This window comes from Chinchilla lanigera, unplaced genomic scaffold, assembly GCF_000276665.1.
Source record: "Chinchilla lanigera isolate Chin_1 unplaced genomic scaffold, ChiLan1.0 scaffold00013, whole genome shotgun sequence".
NCBI lineage: Eukaryota > Metazoa > Chordata > Mammalia > Rodentia > Chinchillidae > Chinchilla > Chinchilla lanigera.
The window spans coordinates 33,695,337-33,720,012 of record NW_004955414.1 but is presented as its reverse complement, the minus strand read 5'-3'; the positions used below and the strand labels follow the sequence as shown (position 1 = coordinate 33,720,012).

The following is a 24,676-nucleotide window of genomic DNA, read 5'->3' as shown; positions in this document are numbered from 1 at the left end:
TAGCCCTAATCTTAACAGAACTTTGGCCCTAAACCTAAACCTAGACCTGAACTTAGCAAAACCATAAACCTAGCCCTAATTTAAATCTAGAATTCACTCTAGCAGGAGCCTTAGCTCTAGACATACCCCTAAATGAACCTGAAACCTATCTATAAACCTAGCCATAACCTAAACTAAACATCACCTTATCCCTAATTATAACACAAACCCTAAATCTGATTAATACTGTGGCTCTAGCCATAACCCTAAACTTGTGGTTCCCTAAACTTAACAGTAAAACTTCTGAAACTCCAGATCTAGTCCTTGCCCTAACCTTCACCTTTGTTCTACCCATGTCCCTAGGCCTGTCACTAACACTCATTCTGAAAATACATGTAACCACAAAACTAATTCTAACTCTGGTGAAACCCATCTTATCCTAAGCCCAGCCCTGGACATAGCACTATCCTTATCCCTAGAGCAATCACTAACACTTACTACAACTTAACCCTGATCCTAAACCTAACCTCAGCCCTAAACATCCTAAACATCACTGAACCCAGGCCATAGGTCCGTCCATAGTCTAGGAATGGGAACACAGTGACAGGGCTTGTTAGAGCTTGTATCTAGATGTCCCTCCACTCCTCGTGCACTCACAGATGGGGCTTTGCAGGAATGGCTGGATCTAGAACCATGATGGCAATCTCATGGCCCACATGCTGCTTTTCTTTTAAGACAAAAGATGTTAATATTTGAGTTGTCTTTTCTAAACTAAAAACAGTATTGAGGTTTAATTGCAGCATTGGTACTTTGCAATAAATGAATTCACTTTGGGTTTCAGTTTAGGGATGCATCTCTAAAAGGTTTGCCACCACTGATCTATGCTGTGATACTGGAATTGCGTGAGTGTGATACTGGATTAGACCACTAGCTTGTTTATCATAAATCTGTGCGTAGATAACAGGAAGATGCAACCTGGGTATGGGTGGCACCAGGCAAAAGGTTTATAGCTTGGATGAGATAAAAAGGAAATGGAGGTATGGTGCTGCTGCTACTTGCTGCTTGCTGCCTACGTGCCTGCCATGCCATGGATTGTTTCTCCTCTGAAATGCCCCTCTGCCAGCCCACTCTGGGGTTAGAGACAGCTGACTATGGACTGAAACCTCTACAGACTATGACCTGTCGTGTACCTCTTCTCAACTTCTAACTTCGAACTCAGCAACAATAAAACTGACTAAGAGAAGGGTACGGACAGATGCATGGGGAAGTATATCATAGGCAGTATCCTGCCCTGACCCCTCAGCCTCAGAACTGCTGCCCAAGTGGGAGACATTCACGCGAGTTCAGCCATGATTGGAGCCAGGGGCAGCATCAGAGTTCTGTTTAGAAAGAAATATACATAGAGGTGATTCAACTTGGTGTAAGAATCACCCCGGGAGAAGGTAAACCAAGGGGACTCTGACAAACTTCCATCTCCCCAGACCTCAAGGAAAAGCCTCGCTGTGGCCTCCCCATCCCAGTCCCCAGGGAGAGCACATGGCTTCTAGGGACCAAGCTCACCAAAGAGAGGAAAAGAGACTCTGTAGAGGGCACAGTTCTTTGGGAAGGAAGATGCGGCGAGCACAGGGGAAGACAGTGCAAATCCGAAGGAGAAAGGCACAAACCTGAAGTGATGCCACTAGCGAGAGTAGCTCCTGGAGAAGGGACGCCACCAGGTGACACAGTGTCAACAGCAGAAGGTAATACTGGAGCAAGCAGTCTTTGTGAGCCTGCACAGAAGAAAGCAGGTGTAAGGGGGCCAGAAGAGAAAGCAGTTGGCTAAGTGCCATAGTCACAAAGGGGCAGAGCAGGCAGGACAGGCTTGCTGCTGTCCGAAGACATCACACATGCTGGAGACACTGGGAGTGTGGATGAGGTTCACCCAGGCTCCAGGCAACAGGCCCACATTTCAGATGTGCAAAGCTCACAGCTAGGGCTGACAGCCTCTTCCCTGAGCCCCGACGCCCTTGCTCGCCTTGCAACTCAGCAAAAGACTGTCCAGGCTCTGACCGGGAGAAGCCACAGCAAGCAGCAGGAGGTGCACAGAAGTGAAGGAGGCACTGTCCCTCCAGGGAGCCACTCCGTACTGCACTCACCCTGACCCTCCCCTTCATTTTAAAAATCAGACTCCCTAGTAAGGGATCCCTAGGACACAAGGGCTGCAGCTAAAAACCAAGTCTGAAAGACAGTGAGGCCCAGGGGAGGAAGTGATTTTCCTGATTTCACCCTGTAAGCTAATGGCAAAGACTCAAAACTTCTCCCAATCCTGAGGCCTGGGACTCCCCTCGCACTTTGGGGGACCTTTGGAGAGCCCAAAGATCAGTAGCTGTGCTCAGTGGCCTGGCTTACAATGATGCTTAGGAAAATCAAATAGCAACTACCATGCACAGAATGTTTAGACCAGGCCTTAGTGAATTGCCATAAAAGCACATTCCAGTGGATGGAACAATCAGCAAGACCAGGCCAGGCCTCAGAAGTGCCACACAGGCATGACCAGTGATAGAAGGCCCCAATGAGGGTACACATGCAGGCCCCGGCAAGATCAGCAGCACTGAAAAATTTGAAGTAGCTATTAGGAGCCAGTAGTTGCTAAGTTAAATGAATCAGCTTTGAGTTTTGACACATGAACATGTGGAATAATTGTAGAGGGGAAGGTCCACAATTCTGTATCAAAGGGCTCTGGAGCATTCCAACAGGAGACCGGTCCCAGCCCCCACATCCTAGAGGCCAAGATCACCTCCACATCCAGCACAAATCCCACAGCAAACATGGCTGCAGTACCCAGCACATTTCTGGGATCTGACCTGGACACTGACGCAGAAATGTGAACACTAGAGGAATTTTACTACTTTTATTCTTTATCTGGTTGTTTATCCATTTTCTGCTTGGTTGCATTCTGTATTGTTTTATATTTTGTGTTTATTTTGTTTTCTTTCTGTTTTGGGGGAGTCTCTATTTTTTTCTTTCCTCTTTCTTTTTTTCACTAAGTGTCTATGTAGTGTTTCCTCTACTGATCTTTCTCCCTTTCCTCAACTACCTCTTGAATGCATGATGCTTTCAGGTAACTAAACATTCATTGCCTCTTCTCTTTCTAATTTACTTCAATGCTCCTTTGCTTTCTCTTTTATTCTTCCTTTCCTGTGTCCTCCAGTTTCCCAAAATCCGGGTGATCATCCTTTGACCTCCAGCCTTGCTTCTGTTATATTTGACCTCATTCATCTCTTTATCCTGTCCTCTACTCTTCTTAACCACACCCCACCTCCCACAAAAGGGTAGAATCACTCCACTAAAGGGAAAATAACTGCACACAAGTACCTGGTATATGTTGGATTTTGTTAGACAACTATAGAATTTGCTCCTGTGGTTAAATGTATCAGGTTAATAGTTACCACTAATAAAACCCATCTAGGACAAACCAACAGCCAGCATCATACTAAATGTTCAAAAACTGAAAGCTTTCATTCTAAAATCAGGAACAAGGTAAGCATGTCCACTGTGATCACTCCTGTTCAATACAGCTCTGGAAACATTAGCCAAAGAATTAAGAAGAGAAAAAAATAAAAGGAAGAAGGACAGGAAAGGAAGATGCTAAATTATACAGAAATACAGTATAGTATTTTTATTTTGAGGAGGAAATACAAATGGCAAATAAATATATGAAAAAATATTCCACATGACTGGTTATTAGAGAGATGCAAATGAAAAGAATGCTGAGATTCCATCTTACTCCCTAAAGCGTGGCTATCATCAAGAAATCAACCAATAACAAATGCTGAAGGGGCTGTGGGGAAAAAGGAGTCCTTCTCCACTGTTGTTGGGAGTGTAGACTGGTGCAACCACTGTGGAACTCAGTATAGAGATTTCTTAAAAAACCACGATTAGAGGGCCCATTTGATCTAGCTATTCTCCTTCTTGGTATTTTTCCATATAATCAAAAATATCATACCACAGTGATGTATGTGTACCCTTGTTTATAGCAGGACAATTTGTAATAGCTAAATCATGGAAATAACTCAAACCACCATCAACCAATGAATGGATGAAGAAGATGTGTGTGTGTGTGTGCATGTGTGGGTGTGTGTGTGTGTGTATAGACAGAGAGAAAGATAGATAGATAGATAGACAGACAGGTAGTATGAGTACTACTTGGCCATAAAGTAGGTTAAATTTGAGGCACTTCCAGGTAAATGGATGCAACTTGAGAACATACTCCGAAGTGAAATAAATTGGGCTTACGTGTATAAACATTGCACTGTCTCCCTGGTGTGAGCAAACTCAAAGAATAAATAAGGACTAAAATGTATAGTAGATAGTGTGATATGGGCAAAAGGGAAAGGAAGGGAAAAAATGATTTCAAAAAAGAAGTTAAAATTGAAACAAAGCTTTGTAAGTGGGGACGGGAAGATCAGCTGAAGGGAGGAGAGGGTCAGGGTCATATTCAACTATTTGATCTTTGAAATAGGGACCAAAAGCATATCTTGGAAGAAAGCCTGTTCACAAGTGCTGTTAGAAAAATTGGTTATCTGTTTCCACAATATTGAAACTGCACCCCTCTCTGTCATCATATATTAAATGAAAATCAATATGGATCAAATATCTAACCATGAAAACAGAAAACCAACAGAGGACAAAATTGGTATAACACTTGAAGTCATGGGTGTAGGAAAGAATTTTCTAAAGAGAACTGTAATCACACATAAAATAGCAAAAATCAACAAATGAGATTATATCAGACTGAAAAGCTTCCATACATCAAAAGAATCTGTAAGTAGCATGCAGTGACAACATACAGAGAGGGAAAAATTTTCCAGCTACTCCTCCGGTAGATACTGATATCTAGAATGTACATAGACCCCCTAAGATCAAACTGCCTAAAGGTAGAGACCACATTAAGCAGTGGGTAAGAAAAATGAGCAGACCCTTCACAAAAGAAGAAATACAAATGGTCAACAAATATATGGAAAAAAGTTCAACATCTCTGACCATTAGAGATATGTAAATTGAAACAACACTAAGTTTCCATTTTACTCCAAAAACTGCGATCATTAGGAAATCAAATAATAACAAATGCTAGCATGGTAGTAGTGAAAAAGGAGCCATCCCGCATGGTGAGTGGGAATGTAAAGTAGTGTAAGCATTATGGAAATCGGTTTGGAGATTTTTGAAAGAACTGAAGTTAGAAATTCCATATGACCCAGCTATCCCTGCTAGATGTTTTCTACAAGAAACTTCAGTCATCATAAGCAGTAATACATGCATACCAATGTGTGTAGTAGCACAAACACAATAGCTAAATCCTAGAAGTGGCCTGTGTACCCATCACCATACAACCAGATAAACAAAAGAAAAAAACATGTTGTAATATGTACTTGCAATCATTCCCCAAAATGATTCTAAACTACACAACCTGCAAAATGTGCAAATACAATTTTTTAAAATTTTAAACTGCAAAAACAACAATAATAAAGACATGACTTGGTGACCATCTCTTTTCCATAATTGTTTGGTGTTCTGGTAGCCTTGCTTGCTTGTATGCTGAACTCGTTTTTATATTTGAGGAGATTTTACTATGATTTCCATAGACATATGAATAATTCCATCTGTGTGATCTTCTAGCTTGTTCTAACTCTAATTAGCCTCAGATTGGTCTTTTGAGGGTCATTTAGTAGCTATTTGATGGTCTTTTCTTGTTCTCTCATTTTTCATGTTTCTCTTAGAGCTTCTCTATAGTTAACAATTTTGTTCTAAATTTCACACGCTCTGTCTTCACATTGTCATTTATGAAATGTATAAATGCTATACAGCTTTTTATTTCAGATTGATCTGCCTGGTATCTTTTTGAGGATACTAAATCTTTGGTGAATTTGTCATTTAGGATTTGAACTGATTGGGTCAACTCTTCTAATTTTTTACTTTCTTCCCCTGTATCCACTTTGGATACTTTCAGTGACATTTTTCAGTGAATTTTTGCTTCATTTCATCTTGGAGCTCATGTATTTTCTTCATCTTTGCTGCAAACATTGCATAGAGATCTACTACCTGGCATTTTTTCCTCTCCAATTGGGTCCCCTTGATCTGCCTTAGGAGACTTAGAACACCTACAGGAACTTCTGTTGGCTTGCCTTCCCATGACCCTGTGTACGAATATCTATTTTTTATATTTTATGGTCACAGGAAATCTAGATACTGGCACAGAGAGAAAGCAATTGTTATCCAGTATAATGTTAGCTTGGCTATAGTAGTGAATTCAGTCACATCAATGGCATCAAATGTCAACTGGATATTGACCAACCCTAGGAACCATGACAAACATTCTTAGAACTAAGAAGTCTATGATTTTAGTGAAGATGATTAGACCACCCACACATTAGCTTACTAAAGTTCAGACTAGTTTCTGCTGGATGTAGGCAACAGTGTCAGAACTCAAAAATACCACTAGAGCAGCAATAGGGAACCCTTTAGAGACTGAATGTCTAAAGTGCAGCCCCAACCCACTTAGGTACCACAAAGTGCCAGCACTGCCCCTATGTGTGCAGTTATCCCATATCTGGCTGCCATTGCAATGCTGGAGTGACTTCGCCTGAAAACAGAGAGGGCTCTGCATGCCTGCTGTGGCATGAATGCCTTAGGTTCACCACCAATGCACTACACTAGCTACCTTGTCCTTCAGGACCAGCCCCTCTGAGGATTTCACCCTGCAGAGCTGGCTCCCTTCAGTGGAGTACAGGGCCTGTGAAATTCCTGTCCTGACCCTGGGCCTCCCAAGGAACCCCAGGTGATCTCTATCTAGGAATGCCCCCTATTCCAAGCTTGTCACTCAAGGTTTTCTCTCACCTGGTGTCTGCGGCACAGTAACCCTTCAGCCCTGAAGCAAAACTCTCTTCCTGAGTGATGGTCTCTTCATCAATAACGTGGATCTGCTGCTTGTCATCTCTGTTGCCCTGTGCTGAGGAGACTCCAGGAGCAATCTCCAGCAATGTCAGCTGGGTGATCAGGTCAGTCAGTCTGGTCCTCAGTGGCAGGGCACATGCAGGCCTCTGGTGGTGCTGGTGGCTAGGGCAAGACACTCAGGCCTGTCTGGCCCAGGCTGACTCCTTTATGGCTAGGTGTGCACACGTCACTGGAAGCAGCAGTGCCTGAGGATGCATTCCTCGGCCAGGTCAGTCATGGGCTGGGTCCTTACCCCAAATTTAACCATAAACCTAACCTGGTAAGACCTTAAAATGAACGCTAATATACACCTAAGTATAACCCTAAACATAAACCTAACCCTAACCACAGGTGCACCTTAGACCTAGTTCTAGCCCTTACCCTAGTCATACCCTTTGCCCTAAATTTAATCCTCATCCTAAAAATAAACATAACACTAACCCTTGTGGGAGTTTAAGTATAGCCCTAACCTTAGAATTAGTTCTGGCTGTAGTCATATCACTAGCTGTAGCCTACCCCCAAACCAAAAGTACTGGGCCTAGCCAAAGCACTACCACTAGCTCTAAACCTAACCATAAACTTGCCTTAACCCTAACCTTTGTGGAAACCTAATGATAATGATAAACCTGAACATAACAATAACCACCATGTTAACACTGAGGGATGAACAAGCCTAGCCCAAGAACTATCACTAGAAGAAAGGAAAGAAGGAGAAAGTTTGTATGTATGTATATGCAGGATAGTTAACATGGCTGTTCTACTGTCTTGTACTTCTTTGCTGAAAGAAACTGTCAGTGAGGCATTGGTTGATCAGCTTTGTATGTCTATATCTGTTTTCATGAGAAACCACTTTGAAGATACCAATATGTAATACAACAAGCATTGTTAATTCCCCAGGCATAAGCCTAGCCCTAGGCATAAAACAAAAACTATATTCAACACTAACCAACTCTGGTGGAACGCTAACCCTAACTCTAAATATTCCCTAACCATAACACTTAGCCAAACACAGATAGAACCCTAGCCCCTAGCACTTGCATAGCCCTAGCCCTAACCTCAACACATCCCTAATTTTAACTTTAACCCTAACCCTAGCCAAGCTAGAACCCTAACCCTGTCCTTATATGAAACCTTATTCTAAACCTAACTATAACACTTATGGAGCCCTAAACATAGACCTCATCTAAAACTTAACCCTAATCCTAACTATAAACTAACCCTAGCTCTATCAACAAACCAAATCTTCCTCTAGTCATGCTAGAGCCGCTCTCTTATCCCTAACCATAACCCTAACCCTGATGATGGTAGAAACCTGGCCCACTCTTTAATAGTAGCTCTAACACTGATTCTAAACCTAAACTTGATGAAACCCAACTACTAGACCTAACTCTAGCCCTAACCCCAGCCATAGCCCCAGTCTTGGCCCTAGGCCTATCACTAAACTGACACTAGTCCTAACCCTAGTGGAACCCTAGCCCTGGCCCTAAACTTAAATCTTCATTTAACCATAATTCTAACCTTAAACCTAAAACTTACCCCAACGCTAGTGGAATTCTAAACATAAATTGACCGTAACTATAATCCTGCCATAAACTGTATCCCTGTCCTATCCATAACTTGCTGGAAATCTAACCCGAATCATAATCCTAACTCTAACCTAAAATGTATAACTAACCCTAAGCCAAGCCTTTTCCCAAACACTAATTCTAACCCTAGCGATAGTCCTATATCTAAACCTAAGCCTTGCACAAACGTGTAAACTAAAGCCAATCCTAACGTAATCATGGTGGAAACCTAGATCTTTCTCTATTCCTATTACTAGTGTCAACCCTAACACTAACCCTAAACCTAACTTTGATGGAATCGTGGCTTTAACAGTAACCCTGGCCCTAACACTAAACAAATCCTAACTCTAACCTAAGGAGGAAACTAATTATAGTTTCCGAGCACTAACACTAACATTACCCTGGTGGAATCCTGGTCCCAGTGCTAGACTTACACCTGGCTCAAGCTCTAACTTTAGCCCTACACCTAACACTAACCTTAAAGGAAGTAACCCTAGTGGTAATCTTGTCCAACACTAACTCTAAGTTTCAACCTAAGCCAAGGGCAGTGACGGCAAACCTTTTAGGGACAAGGAACCAAACTGCAACTTAAAACCCACATCATGAAAGGCCAACACTGCAACTAATCCTGAATACTGATGTTTTAGTTTAGAAAACACAACTTACACATTAATACCTTTGTTCTGAAAAGAAAAACGACACGAAGGCTATAGGTTTGAAACCAATGGCCTAAGGGAAAACTAATTCTCCCCTAACCAAAACTATAACCATAACTGTGTAGACCTCTAACTATAGACTTAATTCTAGCTCAAACACTAATTCAAGACCCATCCCTAAGCCTCACCATAATTCTAAACCTAATCCTCATGGAACTTAATATTAACACTACCTAAGTCAATTCTGGCTGAAGCCTAACCCTAGCCCCAGCACTAGTCCAGCACTAACCCTAACTCTAAACTTAACCATAAATATGGTGGAACCCTAGCTCTAGCCATACCCTTAATCCTATCCCTATCCCTAGCCCTAGCTGTAACCTAAAAACTAGCCCTAACCCAAAACCTAAACCTATACCAAATTGTACCACTATCCAGGCCCTAGAATTAGCTTTAACACTAAACATTATCTGAAATCATAACTATTTTGAAACACTAAACCTAACATTAAACCTAACTTTAAAAATAACACCAACTCTAACACTAATCCTAACCCTGACAAGAGTGCAGTGCTATCCATATTCCTAGCCCTAGCCCTACTTCGAGCCCTAAAACTGACTCACTCTGGCCCTATCTCTAACCCTCAGGCTATCACCAAAACTAACACTAAACCTAATGTCAGCACTAACTCTGGTGGAACCCCAACTCTAACTTTTACCTTACCTCTACTCCTATACCTGCTGGCATGATAATCATAACAGTGAAAACTCTAACCCTAACACAAACTGTCCTCACTCTAACCGGAACCTTGGAAGAAATCTAAACATAGAGCTAACTCTATCCCTAACCTTAACAACTAGCCTAATCTAGTCTTAGCCCAAACATTAGTCCTAGCCCTAGTACTAACAGTGGTCCAGAAGTTAGCCACAATTGTAAACAAATGATATTCCAGATTATAAAAGCAAGCAGTATATCTTGGACCTGCCCTTCCAAGACCATGAAGAAGTGTAGTTCACGAATGGAAGTACCTTGGTAAAAGAAAGATATCAAAAGGCAGGCCATACAGTTGTCAGTCCACAAAAGGTCATAAGGCCAAAAATCCTTTCATGAGGAATTTCTGCTCAAAAAGCAGACACTGTAGATCTGACTTGGGTATCCATAGTAGAAAAAAGCAAAAAAAAAAAAAAAAAGTCTATACAGACTCCAAATGTGCTTTTCTGGTGCTACATGCCCATGCAGCCCTCTGGAGAGAAAGGGGTTTGCTAACCAATAAGCAATCATCTATAAAGCACAAAAATGAAATTCTACATCTCCTAGAGGCAATATATCTTCCCAAACAGGACACTGTCATGTATTGTAAGGGACACTAAAGAGACAGGTCTAAAGTCTCTTTAGGTAATTAAAAGGCTGATAGGGAGGCCCTACACTTCTCAAAACCTTGGTCTTATTCCCAGTTCCTGTGGAACCAGTAAAAGCAGTCTATACTCTCCAGGAAGCTGAAGGGACCTAAGGATAAGGGGAAATTAACAAGGGACTCTGATGATATTTAGAAAGCAAATGTGCTTCCGAAAGGAACACAGTGGAAGACTACACAAAACGCGTGATGTTTCTTTCCATAAGGGAAGAGATGCTGCATTGGAAGTGATCACTCAAATTTTCACAGGCAATGACTAGCAGCAAAAACATGAGAGGTCTGCAAAACTTTCCCACTGTGTGCCTAAAGGAACCATGGAAAGCCCTAAACACTGAGGTTTTAATTTAGAAAAAACAACTTATACATTAACACGTTTTGTCTTAAAAGAAAAACAATATTCATTCCATAAGTTTGCCACCACTGGTCTATGGGAAACCAAATTCTACCACAGCCATTACCATAAACATAATCATTACTATAACCATAACTTTGTAAACCTCTAGATGTAGTTCTAGCTCTCTCTGGTCCATGACCTACCCATAGCCAAGCCTCACACCTATCCCAGCTCCTAACCATCACACAAACTGATCCTTATGGAACCCTATGTATAACAGTAATTCTAAGCCTAAACCTGGTTAAATTCTAAACCTAGCCTTAGCACTGTCCAGCACTAGCCTTAACATTAACCCAACACAAAACCTGAGTGAAACTGTAACCCTAAACCTAAAGCTAAACCCAAACCTAACCCTAACCCTAGTGGAAAGCATACCCCTAGCCCTAGCCTAACACAGGACCTAAACCTAATCTTAACCATAAACCTAAACCTAAAACTAAACCTTCCTAAACCTAAACCAAAATCTAACTCTCAAACTGTTGAAATCTAAAATCAAACCCTAACTCTAACCCTAACCCTGGTCCTAGCCCTAATCCTATCTCTAGCACTAGCACTAGCCAGAAAAACAAGCCCTAAACCTAACCCTAACTCAACCATTAATCTATGTCCCAGACCTAACTCCAGCCCTGAACTTTACCTTAATCCTAACTCTTATGGAATGTTAACCCTAACATCTCTAACATGAACACTAACACTCACCCTAAATCTAACTCTAATACTGGTGGAACCATAAACGTAATCACACACTTAAAGCTTAACATTAAACCTAACTGTAACCCTAAACATAACTCTAACTCTAATGCTAACAGAACCCTAGCACTAGTTATTATTATCAATAGCTTTAGCGCTAGCCCTGACGAAAACACTAGTGCTAGCCAGGGCACTATACCTATCACTAAAATTAACACTAAACCTAATGTTAACGCTAACCTTGGGGGAACCCTAGTCCTAAACCTAATTAATCCTAAACCTAAAACCTTAAACCTAACACTGATCTTAATTCTAACTCTAACACTATCCTTAACCTACCTTTAACCCTGGTGAATATCTAACCCTAAACCTAATCCTAGCTGTAACTAAAACCTAGCACTAAGCCTAATTCTATCCTTAACCCTAACTCGAGTTCGAACCCTAGCCCTAGCCCTATCAGAACACCTAAACCTAACCTTAGCACTAACACTAACCCTAAGGACAACCCAACATTGAACACGGTGGAACCCTAGACATATCCTCATCATTTTACTAGTTCTAGCCCTAGCACTAACCCTAAATATAACCTTGGTAGAATCACAATGCTAACCCTAACCCTAACCCTATTCCTAACCTTAAACCTAACCCTGACAAACTGAGTCCGAACCCTACCACTAGCCTTAAACCCTAGCCCTGACCTTAAACATGTATATATCTATAGCCTTGCGACTACAATTAAGATTAACCTTAAACCTAATCCTAAATCTAACCCTGGTGGAACCCCAACCTTAATCTTAACACGAACACTAACAAATACTAACACTAATCCTAACTCTAATCCTAACCCTAACCAAAAACAAAATCATAACCCTAAACCTTACACTGTGCCTGATTCTAAACTTCAACATAATCCTTACCTTAATCCTACTAGAACCCTAAACCTAACCCTGACCAGAATTCTAACCTGAACACTAACTCTATCACTTATCCAAAGCCTAATCCTGCTAGAACTCTAAACTGAATCTTAATCCTAACTCTTAACACTAAGCCTAACTTTAGCCTCATCTCTAGCACAGGTCTTAAGCCTGGCAGTAACCCTATTACCAAACCTAACCCCGACACTAACACTACCCCATGCCTCATCCTACCGTAACTCTAGACCTACCCCTATCCCTACCCCTTCCAGCTCTAGCCCTAACCCTAAACATAACCATGGTAAAACCATAATCCTAATACTAATTTTAACCTTAAACCAAATCCTATTTTGAAAGCTAACTGTAAGACTGACCCTAACCCAAGTCCTAATCCTAACAGTGATGGCACTCTAGTGCCATCTGTAGCCCATGACCTAACCCTAGCCCTAGTCCTAACTTTGACCCTGTCCCAAGGTCTAGTCCTTACCTCAGGACTATCACCAAAACTGACTCTAAACCGAATACTAAACTCACCCTGGTAGAACACTAACTCTAATCCTAAACTTTAATTTAACTCTAACCCTAACCTTAAACCTAACCCTAATCCACTGGAATACTACATGTAACAATGAGAACTCTAACACAAACACTAACATATTCTCATTCTAATCTGAAGATAAACAATTCTTAACCTAAACCTAACCCTAACTCTAACACTGAACACTAGCCCTAGCCATATCACTAAATTAAACATAACCTTGGTGGAATCATGGCCATAACCATAATCATAACAGTAACCATAACCATAATCCTAACCATAATTGTAGTCATAACCAACTTTTACTCTTGTTATTTTTGCTGTCTTCTGCCTCATTGAATTGTTGCCCCTGTGCCATGCCACCCTGCCTTGGAGCCAGCTGATTACGGACTGAATCTCCACAAACTGTGAGGCAAATAAACCTTCCTTTCCTTAATTTTGGGTGTTGGGTATTTTGTCCCAGCAATAAATAAAAAGGAACCAAGACACTATCCCACTCTTAGTTCACAGCCTGCTTATTTTTTTCCCCTGCTTTTGCATGGCCCAAACTCACCCTAAAGAGCCTGTTTTTTTTCAGCCTTTAATAAATGTAAAACCTTCTGATCATTTGTGCTTGTCTTGATGAATTCTTTCACTAGGAGAGAAAAAAACTAGAAAACATCTCTCCAAGGACGTTCAGGTTTATTTCTTCCTCTCCACTGCGCTCCTCTCCATTCACCTCCTTCTTTCCCCTCCTCCCTCTCCCCTCCTCTCCACTGTCCTAATCTCTCATGCTTTCCTCTCCTCTCCTCTTCCTTCCTTCCTGCTTCTCTCCCCTCTGCTCCCCCCTTCTCTCCTCTCCACTCCTCTTCCCTGCCCTCCACTCGCTATCTCTAGTCTCCTTTCCTCTCAAATTCTCTCCCCTCCTCTCACCCCTTTCTTCTCCTCTCCTCTCCCTCTCCTCCTCTACTCTCCTTCCCTCTCCAACCCTCTCCTCTCCCCTCCCCTCCTCTCCTATCCCATCTTCTCCCCTCCTCTTGCCTCTTTCCTTAACCCCTCCTCTATTCTCCCCTCCTCTCCTATCACCTCCTCTTCCCTCCCCTACTCTTCTCCATTCCCCTCATCCTGTCTCTATCCTATCCTCATCTCCCATCTTCTCTTCTCTCCTCTCTCCTCCCCTTGTCTCTCCTCCCCTCAACTCCTTTCCACTCCTCTTCAGTCTCTTTCCCTCCTCTTCCCTCCTCTTCCCTCCTCTCCTCTCCTCTCCTCCCACCTCAGCTCCCCTCCTCTCCCCTTCTCTCCTCTCCCATCCCCTCATCTCCTCTCATCTGTCTTCCTCCCCTATCTCGATCTCTCCTCATCTCCCCTCCTCTCCTCTCCCCTCCCCTCCTCTCTCCTCTTTTCTTCTCTCCTACACTCCACTCCTCTCCTTTCCAATCTTCTCCCCTCTGCTTCCCTCCTCTCCTCTCCTCTCCTCTCCTCTCCTCTCGTCTCCTCTCCTCTCCTCTCCTCTCCTCTCCTCTCCTCTCCCATCCTTTCCTATCTATGTCAATCTCCTCTCCTCTCCCCTGCTCTCCACTGTTCTCGGCTCCTTTCCTCTCCTCTCTTCTCCTCTCCTCTCCTCTCCTCTCCCATCCTTTCCTATCTATGTCAATCTCCTCTCCTCTCCCCTGCTCTCCACTGTTCTCGGCTCCTTTCCTCTCCTTTCTGCTCCTCTCCCCTCCTCTCCCCTCCCCACCTCTCCTCTCCTCTCACAACTTTCCTCTCCCCTCACACCTTTCCTCTCCCCTCACACCTCTCCTCTCCCATCTCCCCTCCTCTGCCATCCTCTCCTCTCCGATCCACTCACGTCTCTTCCTCTCGTCTCCTCTCCCCTCCTCTCCTATCTCAGTCTCCACTCATCTCCCCTCCACTTCCCTCCTCTCTCTCCCCTCTTCTCCCTTTCGTTCACCTCCTCTCCTCTCCTTTCCTTTCCTATCTATCTAAATCTCCTCTTCTCTCCCCTCCTGCCTCCTCTCCCTGTCCCTCTCCACTCCTCTCCCCTCCTCTGCCCTCCTCTCAACACCTTTCTCCCTTCCTCTCAACACCTTTCTCCCCTCCTCTCCCCTAATCTTCTCTCACCATCTCTCCCCTCTTTCCTCTTATCTCTCCCCTCCACTCCGCTCCTCTCTTCTCCCCTCCTCTTCCCTCCCCTCCCCTCCTTTCCCTGTATTTTCTTCTCTCCACTCCTATTTTCTCTCCCATTCTCCCCTATTCTTCGATCCCCTCCTGTCCCCTCCTCTCCCTTCCTCTCCTCTCTCCCCTTCTCTTCCCTTCTCCAGTCCTCTCCTCTCCACACATCTCCTCTCCTCTCTTCTGCCCTCTTCTCTAACCTCCTCCCCTCTTCTCTCCATCCATTTCACCTATTCTCCCTACTTCCCTCCCCTTCTCTCTTCACTCCTCTCCTCTCCACGTCTCTCCTCTCCACGTCTCTCCTCTCCACGTCTCTCCTCTCCACTCCCCTCCCCTTCTCTCCCCTCCTCTCTCCTCCTTCTCTCTCCCTTTCTCTCCTCTCTCCTCCCCTCCTAACCCCTCCCTTCCCCTCCTTTCCTCTCCTCCTCACACTCTCCCATCCACTCCTCTCTCCTTCTTTCCTCTCTTCTCTGTCTCCTCAATGCTCCCCTCCCCTCTCTTCCACTTCTCTCCTTCCTCTTCTCTCCCCTTTTCTCCTTTCCCTCCCACTGCATGCTCTCCCCTGGTCCCCCCTTCTCCTCTCCTCTTCAGTCCCCTCTTTTCCCCCCTCTCCCATATTCTTCTCTCCCCTCCCCTCTCCTCCCCTCCTCTCCTCTCCTCTTTCCCCTCCTCGCTTCTCCTTCCCTTCCCTTTCCTTTCCTCTCTCCTCCACTCCTCCCCCTTCCTCTCTTCTCCTCTCTCCTCCTCGCCTCTCCTCTCCCCTCGTCTTCTCTCCCCTTATCTCCTCTCCCCTACTCTCTCACCCACTCCTCTCCTTCTCTCTCGTCCTCTCCCCTCCTCTCCTCTCCTCTTCCCTACTCTCTCCTCCATTCCCTTACTCACCCCTTCTCTCCCCTCGCCTGTTCTCCCCTCTTCTCTCCTCTCCTATTCTTTCCCCTCCTCTCCTCTCCTCTTCCCTACTCTCTCCTCCATTCCCTTACTCACCCCTTCTCTCCCCTCGCCTGTTCTCCCCTCTTCTCTCCTCTCCTATTCTTTCCCCTCCTCTCCTCTCCTCTTTCCTCTCCTCTGCCCTCCTCAACACTTCTCTCCTCTTCCCTCCCATCCGCTACTCTCCCTTCCCCTCCTACCTATCTCAATCTCCTTTATCTCCCCTCTTTTCCTTTCCTCTTCTCTCCCCCCTCCCCTCCCCTCTCCTCCATTTCTCTCCCTTCTCTCCTCTCCTATGCCCTCCTCTCCTTCCCTTTCCCCTCTTCTTTGCTCCTATCCTATACTCTCCTCTCTTTGCTCCCCTTCTCTCCTCTCCCTGTCTCTCTCCTACTCAACCTCTCCTCCTCTCCTCTCCTCTCCTCTCCTCTCCTCTCATCTCTCCCCTCACTTCCCTGCCCCTTTTCTCATCTTCCCTCTCCTCCTTCTCCCCTCCTCCCCACTTTCCTCTTCTTGCCCCCCATGCCCTCTTCTCTCCCCTCTCCCATACTCTCCTCTCCCATTCCTTCCTCTTCTCTCCTCTTCTCTCCCCTCCTCTCCCCACCCTTCCACTAATTTCCCCCCTCTCCTCTCTCCTTCCTCTCTGCTACTCTCCCCCCTGCTCCCGTCCTCTACCCTCCTCTCCCTACCTCTCCTGTCCTCTCCCTTTCTCTCCTATCTATCTCAATCTCCTCTCCCCTCCCCTCCTCTTCCCTCCTCTCCCCTCCACTCCCCTCTTCTCCCCTTCACTTCCCTCCTATTCTTTTCTCTTCCCTTGTCTCCTCTCCTTTCCCTTCCTCTGGTATCAATCTCCATTTTCTCTCCATTCCCCTCCTATCCACTAAACTGCCCTTCCTTTCTATCCCCTCCTCTCACTCACTTCCTCTCCCATTCTCTCCTCCCCTCTCATCTCCCCTCCTCTCTTCTCCACTCTCCACTTCTGAGCCCTCCTCTCCTCTCCTTTCTTCCCTCCTCTCCCCTAACATTCTTTCCCCTTGTTTCCCATTCCTTCTTCTCCTCTACTCTCCTCTACCCTCCTCTCCTCTCTTCTCTGCTCTTCTCTCCCCTCCTCTCCCTTCCTCTCCTCTCTCATGCTCTCCCCTCCTCTCGTCCCTCTCCCCTCCTCTCTCCTCCTCTCCCCTCCTGTGCCCTCCTCTCATCTCACCTCCTCTCCCATCCTTTCTTCTTTCACCTACTCTCATCTCACCTCCTCACCCATTCTCTCCTCTCTGCTCCTCTGCACTCCTCTCCCCATCTCTTTTCCTCTCCTCCCACCTCCCCTCCTCTACCCTTATCTCCTCTCCTCTTCTCTCCTCTCCCTTCCTCTGCTCTCTTCTCTCCCCTCTCCTACTCTCCACTCCTCTCTCCTAGCCTCAACAATCATCTCCTCTTGCCTCCCGTCCTCTCCTCTCCTTTCACCTCTCCTCCTCTCCCCTCCTCTCCCCTCCACTACTTTCCTCTCCTATCCCTTCCTCTCCTATCTATCACAATCTCCTCTCCCCTCCTATCCACTCTTCACCCCTCGCTTCCTGTCTTCTATGCTCTCCTCTCTTCTCCACTCTGCTCCCCTCCTATTCTCTCCTTTCTTCCCTTATCTATCTCAATCTCAATCTCCTCTCCTGTTCCCTTTTCCACATCTCTTTTCTCCGTTCCTACCCCCTTCCTCCTCTTCATTCTCTCCCCTCCCCTCCTCTACCCTCATCTCCTCTCCTCTCACCTCTCCTCTCCCCTACCCTTCCCTCCTCTCCTCTCACCTCGCCTTCTCTCTTCTCCTCTCCTTTCTTTGCTTCTCTTTCCTCCCTTCCCGTCCTCTCCTCTCCCCTTCTCTCTCCTCCCCAAATCTCCTGTCCCCACCCCACCTCTTTTCTCCCCTCTTTTCCTCTCCTCTCCCGCCCTCTTCTCTCCTGTCCTCTTCCCTTCCCTTCTCTCCCCTCCTCTCCTCTCCTTCCCTTTCACTTTCTCTGCTCTCTCCTCCCCTCCTAACACCTCCTCTCCCCTCCCCTGCTTTCCTCTTCTGCTCACTTCCCTCACCTCCCCTTCTCTACCTTCCTCTCCTTCCCCTATTCTCCTTTCACCTCCTTTACCCTTCTCTCTTCTCTAACCTCTGCTACTCTCCCCTGCCCTCCCCTCCTCTCCCACCCTTTCCTCTCCTCTCCACTCACCTTCCCTCTTTTCACATAATCTCCTCTCCCCTCTTCTCCTCTCTCTTCCTCTCCCATCCTCTCCTCTGCCCTCCCTTCCTCTTCCCTTCTGTTCTCTCCCTTCTTCTCCCCTCCCCTCCTCTCCCCTTCCATCCTCTTCTCTTCCCTCCTCTCCTCTACTTGTCCTTCCTCAATGCTCCTCTCCCTTTCCCTTCTGTCCTCTGTCCTAATCTCCACTCCTTTCACATCCCTTCAATTTCTCTCATTTCTCTCCCACCCCTCCTCTAACTTCCCGTGCTGTCCAATCCTCTCCTTTCTTCTCCTGTCTTTTCACCTCTCTCCTCCTCTGCCCTCCTCTCTCCTCTTCTCCCCTCCTCTCTCCTCTTCTCCCCTTTTGCACTCCTCTCCTCTTCTGTATTCACCCCTCTCTACTTATCTCAATCTCCTTTCCTCTCCCTCCCCTCATCTTCTCTATCTCTTCTCTCCCTTCCCCTCCTCTCCTCTCCCCTACCCTGCTCTCCTCTCTTCCCCCTTCCATCCTCCCCTTTTCCCTGTCATTCACTCTTCTCCTCTCCCTTCTTATCCAGTCCTCTCACTTCCTCTCCCAACTCTCTCAATATCCTCTCCTCTACCTTCCTCTCCACTCCTCTCACGACCCCTCCTTTCCTCTCCTCTTCCCTACTCTCCGGCCAATCTCAATCTCCTCTCCCTTTCTTCCTTTCCTCTCCTCTCACCCCTCTCTTGCCTCCCCTCCTCTCCACTCCCCTCCAATCCCCTCCTCTCCCCTTATCTTCTCTCCCTTACTTTCAACTCCTCTTTATCCTGGACTCCTCTCCACTCCCCTCCTCTTCCCTCCCCTTCTCTCCCCTCCCCTCCTCTCCCTTCCTCTCCTCTCTCCCACCTCTGCCCTCCTCTCCATTCCTCTCCTCTCTCCCCTTCTGCCCCCTAATCTCCACTGTCTCTCCCCTCCCCTCCTCTCCTCTCATCTATCCTCCCCTCCTCTTTTCCCTCCCTTTCTGTCCCCTACTCTCCTCTCCCCTTCTCTCCCTCCTCTCCTCTCCTCTCTCCTCTCCCTTGTTCTTCCCTCCTCTCCCCTCCAGTTCCCTCCTCTGCCCTCCTCTCCTCTCACCTACATGCCTCTCCTCTCTTCTCTCCACTCCTCTCTCCATTCCCCCACATGCCTCTTCTCTTCTCTCCATTACAAACACTCCCATCCTCTCCCCTCCTCTACTCTCTTCTCTCCACTCCTCTGCTCTCCCCTCCCCTCCCCTGCACTTCTCTGCTCTCCTCTACCATCTCCTTCTGTCCTCTTCTCTGCTCTGCCTCCTCACCTCCATCCCCTTCTCCTCTCCTTTCTACTCTACTCATCTCTTCTGCCCCCTCTCCCATGCTCTCCTTTCAACCTCCACTCCTCTCCTCTCTCCTCCTCTCTTCCCTCCTCTCTTCTCCCTTCTTCTCCTCTATCCTCCTCATGCTCCACTCCTCTTCTCTCTACTTCTATCCCTTCCTTTCCCTTCTCTTCTCTCCTCTCACTTCCTCTACTATCTATCTCAGTCTCCTTTCCCCTCACGTACTTTGCTCTGTTTCCTCCACTCCCCTTTTCTCCCCTCTCTTTCTCTCCTCTTCCTTCCTTTCCTCTCTCCCTTCCTCTCCCCATATCTCCCCTCAGCTCTTCTCCTCTCCTCTTCTCTCCTCTCCTGTCCTCTCTCCTCCCCTCCTCCTCTCCTCCCTCCCCTCCTCTGCCCACCTCTGCCCTTCTCTCCTCTCCCTTCCTCTCCTATGAATTTGTCTCCTTGCCTTCACCCTCCCCTCCTCTTCTCCTGTCTGTCCCCTCCTCTCCTCTCCCCTCCCCTCTTCTTCTCTCATCTCCCTTAGCCTCCTCACCTGTCCTCTGCTCTCCTCTTCCCTATCCCTCCTCTCTGCTCCTCTTCTCTTTACTACCTTCCTCTCCTTCCCCTTCTTTCCCTTCCTCCTCCTTTGACTCCTCCCCTCTCCCATCCTCTTCTCTCCTTTCTCTTTCTCCCCTATCTATCTCAGTCTTCCCTCCCATCCTCTACACTCCTCACTGATGCCTTCCTCTCCTCTCCTCTCCTCTTCTCTCCTCTCCTCTCCCATCCTCCCCCCTACTCCCCTCCTATTCTCTTCTGTCCCCTCGTTTCCTCCCCTCTTCCTTCCTCTCCAATCTATCTCATTCTCCTCTCCTCTCCACTATCCACTCAACTCCCCTTGCTCCTCTCCTCTCCAATCCACTACCCTCCTCTACTGTCCACTACCCTCCCCTCTTCCCCTCTCCTCTCCCCTCCCGTCTTCACCTCTCCCCTGCTCTCCTCTCCCTTTTCTCCTTCTCTCCCTTCCTCTTCTGTCTCCTCTCCTACTCTCCCTTCCCTTCCTTTCCTTTCCTCTCCTCTCCTCTCCCCTCCTCTCCTCTCCCCTCCTATCCTCTCCCATCCTTTCTGCCCCCTACTCTCTCTCCCCTCCAATTCCAATTCCTCTTCTCACTCCATCCTCTGCTCTCCTCTGCCCTCCCTTTCTCATGCACCCCCTGTTCTCATCCTCTTCACCTCCCCTCCTCTTCCATCCTCTCCCCTTCAGTCCTCTTCTCCTATCACCTCTTCTCCCGTTCTCTCCCCTCCCCATCCTTCTTCGCATCTCCCCTCCTCTCCTCTCTTCTCTCTCTCCTCTCTCCTAATCTTCTCTCTCCTTCACTCCTCTCCTCTCCCCTCTCTCCTCTCTTCTCTCCCTCCTCTCCCTTCCTCTCCAATGCTGTCCACACCCCTTGACTCCCCTCCTCTCCCCTCCTCTCCCCTCCTATCCTCTTCTCATTCCTCTTCTCCCAATCTCTCCCCCTTCTCCTCTCCACTTCCTTCCTCTCCTATCCTCTCTCCCCTCCTTTGCCTTCTGTTCCTTGATTCTCCTCCCTCCACTCTTCTCCCCTAATCTCACCCCATCTCTCCCTTCTCCTCCTCTCCTCGTCTACCCTCCTCTAATCTCCTCTATCCCCTCCTCTCCCCTCCTCTCCCCTTTGCTCCTATTCCTCCTCTCCCCTCCTCTCCCCTTTGCTTCTATTCCTCCTCTCCCCTCCTCTCGACTTCTCTTCACTCCTCTGTTTTCCTATGCCCACCTCTCCCGTCCTCTCCCCTTCTATCCTCTGCTCTCCTTCCTTCACTCCCCTCCTCTCCTCCTCTCTCACCTTTCCTCTGCCCTTTTCTCCCCAACCGACCCTCCCCCTCTCCCCTCCTCTTCTCTCTTTCTTCTCCTACTCTCCTCCCATCCACTTCTCTCCTCTCCTCTCCCCTCTCCTTGCCCCTCTCCTCCCCTCCCCATCCTCTCCCCTCCTCTCCCTCTCCTCTCCACTCCTCTTTCCTCTTCTTCCTCCTCTGCCATACACTCCTCTCCCCTAGCTTCCTCTTTTCTCCCCTCCTCTCAAATCCCTTATACTCCTTCCTCTTCTCTCCACTCTTCTCCCTTTCCTACCTCTCCTTTCCCCTTCTCTCCTCTGTCCCCTTCTCTTCTTTGCTCTCCCCTCCCTTCTTCTCCTCTCTTCATACCTCTCTTCCCTTTTCTCCTCTCTCCCCTCCTCTGCCCTCCTCTCCCTTCCTTTGCCTCCCCTCTTCTCCTCTCTCCTCTCCCCTCCTCTTCTACCTATCTTAATCTCCTCTCCTCTCCCCTCCCCTCTTCTCTCTCTCCTTTCCTCTCCACTCCTCTTGCCTTCCCTTCTCTCCTTCCCTGACCTATCCTCTCGTCGCCCTTCCTTTCCTATCTATTTCAGTCTTCACTCCCCTCCCTTCCTCTCCTGCTTTCCTCTCCCCTCCTCTCCCTCCTACTCTCTTCTCTTCCCTAGTCTCCTCTCCTCTGCCTTCCTCTCCTATCTATCTCAACCTCCTCTCCCCTCCCCTCCTATTCACTGAAATCCCCTCCCTTCTTCTCTTCTCCTCTCCTCTCCACTCCCTTCCTCACCTCTTCTCTCCTCTCTTCAATCCCCGCCTCTGCACTCTTCTCCTATCCTCTCTCCCTCCTGTCCCAGACTCTCCTCTCCCCTCCCCTCTGCTCCTTTCCTCTTCGCTCTCCCCTCTCTCCCCTATTCTCTCACCTCTTCTCCCTCCTCTCCTCTCCCCTACTCTCCTCTCCACTTCTTTCCCTCCTCTTCACCTCTATTTTCCTCTCCTCTCCTCCCCACTTCCCTTTTCTCTCCCACTGTCCCCTACTGTCCTCTTCCTTCCCATCCCCTACTCTCCCTTCCTCTCCTTCCTCTCCTTCTCTTCCCTTCTCCAGTCCTCTCCTCTCCACACATCTCCTCTCCTCTCTCCTCTCCTTTCCTCTAATCTTGTCCTCCTTCTCTCCATACCTCTCACCTACTCTCTCCCATTTCTCTCCTCTCCTTTCTACTCTCCTCTCCTCTCCTCTCCCATCTCTCTTCTCCACATCTCTCTTCTTCACATCTCCCTTCTCCACATCTCCCCTCTCCTCTCCCCTCCCCTTCTAGCATCTCCCCCTCCTTTCCTCTTCATGCCTCGCACCTCCCCTTCTCTCCCATACACTCCTCTCCCCTCCTCTCCTCACCTCTCCTCTCTTTCACTATCCCTTCTCTCTTCTCCACTGCTCTCCTCTCCCCTCCTCTACGCTTCTGTCCTTTCCTCTAACCTCCTCTACTCTCCACTGTGCTCCCCTTCTCTCCCATCATTTCATCTCCTCCCCACTCACTTCCCCTCCTCTCTCCTCTGCTCCTCTCCCCTCTTCCCTCCCTTTCACTCCTCTCCTCTCCTATCCAATCCTCTCCCTTTCACTCCTCTCCTCTCCTATCCAATCCTCTCCCTTTCTCTCCTAACTATCTCAAATTCCTCTCCTCTACCCTTCTCCCCAGTCCCCTCCTATCCCCTCTTCTCTCTCTTCTCCCCTCCTCTCCTCTTGATCTCAATCTCCTCCAAGGTTCCTCACCCTCTTCTCTCTAGCTTTCTCTCCTCTCCCCTTCTTTCCTCTGCCTTCCCATCTCCTGCTCTCCCATTCTCTCTACTCCTCTACACTCTACTCCTCTCCCCTCCTCCTCTCTCCTGCCTCTGCCCTCCTCTCCTCTCCTTTCCTCTCATCTCTCCCCTTCTCTCCCCTAATCTCTTCTCCCTGTCTCTCTCTCCCCTCCTCTCCTCTCCCTTCTTCTCCCATCCTCTCCCCTCCTTTCCCCCCTCCTTCTCTTACCTCCTCTCCTCACCTCTCCCCTGCTCTCCTCTTTCTCCCTTCTCTTCTCTCTTCTCTTCTTTCCTCTCCTCTTTTCTGAACTTTTCTCCACTCCCCTACTCTCCTCTCCTCTCCCCTCATCTACTCTCTCCCCTCCTCTGCCTTCCTCTCTCTTTCTCCCCTCTCCTCTCCCATCGTTTCTCAACCCCTCCTTTCTTCTCATCTCCCCTCTTCTCTTTTTTCCTCTTCTCTCCCCTCCACTCCTCTTAACTCTTCTCCTCTCCCCCTTCTTTCCTTTCCCCTCCCCTCACTTCCTCGTTTCGCCTGCTCTCCTCTCCTCTCTCTATGCCTCTCCCCCCTCTCCCCTTCTCTTCCCTCCTCTACTATCCCCTGCCCTCCCCTGCTCGTCTCTCCCCTCCCTTCTTTCCTTCTCTCATCCTCTTCTCTTCCTACCCTTTCTTCACCTCCTCTCTCCTCCCTTCCTCTCCCCTTCTCTTCCCTCCTTTCTGCTTCCCTACTCTCCTCTCTGCTCATCGCCTTGCTCCCTTCCTCTGCCATCCTCTCCCCTCCTCTCTCATCCTCTCTCTACCCCTCCTCTCTTCTCTCCCCTCCTCTTCTCTCCTCTCCTCTACTATCCCCCTCTCTTCCCTCAACTTCTCTCCTCCCCTCCATTCCTCATGTCTCCCCTCTTCTCCTCTCCTTGAAACTCCTCTCCCCTTCTCTCTTCTCCCCTCCTCTACTCTTCTCTTCCCTCTATCTTCCCCTCTCTCCACTCCTCTCCCCTTCTCTCTCCTTCTCTCAATGCCCTTTTCTCCCTTCCTCTTCCCTCCTCTTCTCTTCTCACACCTCATCTGTCCACCTCTCCACTCCCTTCTCCTCTCCTCTCCCTTCCTCTCCTCTCCTATCTCCCCTCCTCTCCCCTAATCTCCTCTTCCCTTCTCTCAACTCCAGTTCACCTCTCTCATCTATCCTCCTCTCCTATCCTCTCTGCCATCCTCTACCACCCCCCTCCTCTCCTCACTTTCCTCTCCCAACCTCTCTCCTCCCTTCCTCTCCTCCCCTCTACCTTCTTCTCTCTCCTCCGCTGCCCTTCTCTCCTCTACTCTCTTCTTTCATCTCCTCTAATCTGTTCTTCC

At 47.6% G+C, this 24,676-nt stretch overlaps 1 long non-coding RNA gene across 1 annotated transcript; it reads right to left on the bottom strand.

Annotated features, from left to right (window-relative positions):
- Window positions 1–1,151: 1,151 nt before the first annotated feature.
- On the bottom strand, window positions 1,152–7,044 carry LOC102026743. The gene is made up of 3 exons (XR_260234.1): window positions 6,853–7,044; window positions 1,644–1,748; window positions 1,152–1,358 (listed from the first exon to the last, which is right to left on the bottom strand). It is a non-coding gene; the product is annotated as an uncharacterized LOC102026743 (long non-coding RNA).
- Window positions 7,045–24,676: the final 17,632 nt, after the last annotated feature.